Source organism: Lissotriton helveticus, chromosome 12 (assembly GCF_964261635.1).
Source record: "Lissotriton helveticus chromosome 12, aLisHel1.1, whole genome shotgun sequence".
Taxonomy (NCBI): domain Eukaryota; kingdom Metazoa; phylum Chordata; class Amphibia; order Caudata; family Salamandridae; genus Lissotriton; species Lissotriton helveticus.
The window spans coordinates 652,613,817-652,618,201 of NC_136073.1; the positions used below are offsets into that span (position 1 = coordinate 652,613,817).

Here is a 4,385-nt window from a genome sequence, read left to right on the forward strand (position 1 = left end):
CTTAAGCACACAGCAGACAATTGAAACAAACAGGCACTCACCTCCTGGGTCATACATGTGTGCAGTTGGCATTGCAGGAGCACACACACATCAACACTACTGACAAAGTCACCCCTTCACACTTTATGACCACTCAAGTGTACATTCAAATGTAGTAATGTGACTAGGAAGACAGGCCATCACAAGATGAACATACATCAACACTCCTGTTCACACATCAATAAAGATCACACAGATATGATGGGCCCTGGCCAGCCCGCAAGTAATCCTGTGGATAGAATTCACCTCTGTTCTGGTATTGCACCATAAACTGACATGTGTACAATTTAGCAAACATGGTCATATGATGAGTATGATAATAGTACAGGGATACTCATAGTACGGCCCGCGGGCCGCTGGCGGCCCGGAAAGCCTTCTCTGGCGGCCCGCAGACCTTTCAGACATCTACCCGAGTTTTTTTTTTTTTAAAGGCTGTCTGCAACCAGAGCTCGACTCAGAGACTCTGCTGCCTGTGGGGGCCGGGCGATTTCCGCCGTAGTCAGAGTGGGGCTGCAGGGGCGCTGAGAGGTGAAAATAGCCTCATTAACATGCTAATGGACCATTAGCATGTTAATGAGGCTAGTTTCACCTCTCAGCGCCCCTGCAGCCCCACTCTGACTACGGCGGAAATCGCCCGGCCCCCACAGGCAGCAGAGTCTCTGAGTCGAGCTCTGGTTGCAGACAGCCTTTAAAAAAAAGAAAGGAGGTATTCGCTCTGTGCTAGCTTCACAAAGGCACTGATGCCATGGATGTATGCGTCGAGTTCAATATCCAACACGTCTTCCTTTCCTTCCGTAGGGCAGGATGTTGGGCAGAATCATCCCAGAGCACCATCAGAAAAAAACCTTTGACTCCCTGATACAGGAAGCCTTGGATAATCTAATGATTGAGGGAGAGAACATCGTACAAGCGGCTCGCAAAGCCATTGTCCGGTATGACTATTCAGCTGTGCTGACTATCTTCCCCATTCTGGGGCACCTGAAGCAGATAAAGCCAGAATTCGATAAGGTTTTACAGGGGACTGCAGCGAGCACCAAGAACAAACTACCAAATCTCATCAACTCCATGGAAACTACTGGAGCCAAAGCTCTGGACGATTTTGCTGACAGTATCGAGAATGACACAGACAAGGAGTACAATATGCCTAAGGATGGCACAGTGCATGAACTCACAAGTAACGCAATCCTATTCCTCCAGCAGCTCCTGGATGTCCAAGAAACTGCTGGTGCCATGCTGGCCTCCCAAGAGACGAGCTCATCAGCCACGAGTTATAGCTCGGATTTCAACCGACGGCTTCTAAGCAACTACATGTGTAAAGTGCTTGGCAACCTGCAGCTTAACCTCCTGAGTAAATCCAAGGTATATGAAGATATGGCTCTGAGTGCCATCTTCCTTCATAACAACTACAATTATATCCTAAAGTCTCTTGAGAAGTCTGAGCTCATTCAACTGGTGTCAATAACACTGAAGAATGCAGAGAAGCATTATAGGGGACACATTGAAGAGCAAATCAAGTTGCATCAGAACAGCTGGTTGAAGGTCACAGATTACGTCTCTGAGAAGAATCTCATTGTGTTTCAAGGTGCTAAGCTCGAAGATAAAGAGAGACAGATGATAAAGGAACGATTTAAGGGTTTTAATGATGGCCTGGAGGAGCTGTGTAAAATCCAGAAAGCCTGGGCGATCCCAGACCAGGAGCAGAGGGACAAAATTAGACCAGCACAGAAGAAAATCATACAGAATGATTATGCCGCATTCCTGCAGAGATACGAGAATGTGCACTTTACCAAGAACTACGAGAAGTACATCAAATACAGCGTGGAGCAGGTGGGCGAGATGATCAAGAAGCTGTTCGACACATCAGCCTGAACTGGAGCACACTACTGACTGGATAGCAGCACTTCCTAGCCACCCTGCGGCCAACTCCCCTAAGCCCTCATCTAATGTGCATAGAGTAACAAAGGTGGGCTTCAATCTAAAGTAGGAGGGAGGGAGGGAAAGGAAGGCAGACAGAGGGACGGAGACAGAGGGAGGGAAAGGGAGGGAGAGGGAGACAGAGGGAGGGAGAGCGAGAGGGAGGGAAAGAGAGGGAGAGGGAAAGTGAGGGAGGGAAAGGGAGGGAAAGGGAGGGAGAGCAAGGGAGAGGGAGGGGGAGGGAGGGAGGGAGAGTGAGGGAGAGCGAGGGAGGGAAAGAGAGCAAGGGAGGGATGAAAAGCGGGGGAGGGAGGGAAAGGGAGGCAGACGGAGGGAGACAGAGGGAGGGAGGGAGACAGAGAGGGAGGGAGACAGAGGGAGGGAGGGAGACAGAGGGAGGGAGGGAGTGAGAGAGTCAGAGTGAGTGAGACAGAGGGAGAGATGGAGAGATGGAGAGAGAGAGAGTCAGAGGGAGACAGAGTCAGAGGGAGACAGAGAGACAGAGAGAGGGAGAGGGAGAGGGAAAGGGAGAGGGGGAGGGAGGGAGAGAGGGAGGGAGAGAGGGAGAGGGAGAGAGAGGGAGAGAGAGGGAGGGAGACAGAGAGAGTGAGTGAGACAGAGGAAGAGAGGGAGTGAGAGAGTCAGAGTGAGTGAGACAGAGGGAGAGATGGAGAGATGGAGAGAGAGAGAGTCAAAGGGAGACAGAGAGTCAGAGGGAGACAGAGAGACAGAGGGAGAGGGAGAGGGGGAGGGAAGGGGATAGAGGGAGGGAGAGAGGGTGGGAGAGAGGGAGAGAGGGAGAGGGAGAGAGAGGGAGAGAGGGGGAGAAAGAGGGAGAGATAGAGGGAGGGAGAGGGAGGGAGAGTGAGTGAGACAGAGGAAGAGAGGGAGTGAGAGAGTCAGAGTGAGTGAGACAGAGGGAGAGATGGAGAGATGGAGAGAGATGGAGAGAGAGAGAGTCAGAGGGAGACAGAGAGTCAGAGGGAGACATAGAGACAGAGAGAGGGAAAGGGAGAGGGAAAGGGAGAGGGGGAGGTAGAGGGAGGGAGAGAGGGAGAGGGAGAGAGAGGGGGAGAGAGGGGGAGAGAGGGGGAGAGAGGGAGAGAGAGAGGGGGAGAGGGGGAGAGAGATGTGTGTCTATGCCGGGTCTGGTGGCTCAGTGGACGAAGGCGTCCGCAGCAGGGACCTATGATCAACCTCATGGTCACAGTTTTTGTTGTTGCTCTAGCCCCGCCCCTTCCCCACTGACCCCGCCCCCACCGGTGCGGCCCTCGGACACAAACCACACTGTAAATTTGGCCCCCGAGAGAAAGTTTGTGAGTACCCATGTAATAGTTGATCATCACAAGAGGTACTAAAGTGCCTCTCACCACTGGTAAACCCTTAAAAAGTAAAATAAGCTATTGGCAATGTTAAAGTGACATACAGAACATTTGTCACATTCAACCATACCCATACAGAAAAAACTTTCATTTAGCAAGGACACTGACAAAGCAGACAACAGGAATAACTGTCTTTATTACATATCAGCAAGATAGGCATAAAAAGTAGACAACAGCAAGGCCAGTGGCCAGTCCATAGTGCAAAATAGGGACATGTGTGCCTGAGAACCTGCACAGGTGTCAGGTCTAGGGCGGCACGCGGTCTAGGGCCCACCCCATTCATTTCACGTATCCCTATAGCACGTCAGAGTCGTGTGCTATGCCACTATGTGCTAAGGTGCGCTGTGGCAAAGCGTATGAGGCAGCCATAATAACACATTTTGGTTACCTTTTATACTTTGTCTCTTCATTTTGTTTTGCCCCCGGAGCTCTTATAACTCTTTATTGCCTTTCAGGGAAGGTTTTCTTTTGGTGAACTACATGTCCCATCATGCCTGAGGAACGGCACTGTGAGCGTGGCAACGTTTACGTCAGCTGCCACGCCCTTTCTTCCGTGCTCACTATTCCCTGGATGCTCCTGTGTGCAGACCTCTTGCTTCCCGCTTCGGCTTCGTTTTCTGGGCGGAGCATTGCCGGTTCTTCAGGTGAGCCTTGTGGTCTTCTGAGGCTTTCCAGCGAGGAGCTCTTTTCAATTTGGGCACCTGGCTCCCCTCGGTGATTCCTTGTTCATGGCTGCATGTCTCAGGCAGACGCCGGCTCCCGCAGTGATTCCTTCAGCATTAAAACAGCATGAATGTGAAGTTTCAGAGTAGGTCGTACTCTGCCGGTAAGAGTGTTTTATGATTCTTACAAAGTTGTGTTGAAACAAAACAACTCCGTAATCTTGATTTTGAGCGCATTTACATATTCAGTTCAGTTAAGTTCAAAAACTTTATTGCGGTTAGTTTTAACCATAAAAGCACATACACATACAATATACAGTTTTCAAACATATCACAGATATTTTAAAAGCAATTAATATGTAAAATACATCATCTTAAATTTATCGAA

General features: G+C 50.1%; 1 pseudogene; it reads left to right on the forward strand.

Annotated features, from left to right (window-relative positions):
- Positions 1-843: 843 nt before the first annotated feature.
- Positions 844-2,009, forward strand: LOC144799618 (exocyst complex component 7 pseudogene; annotated as a pseudogene).
- Positions 2,010-4,385: the final 2,376 nt, after the last annotated feature.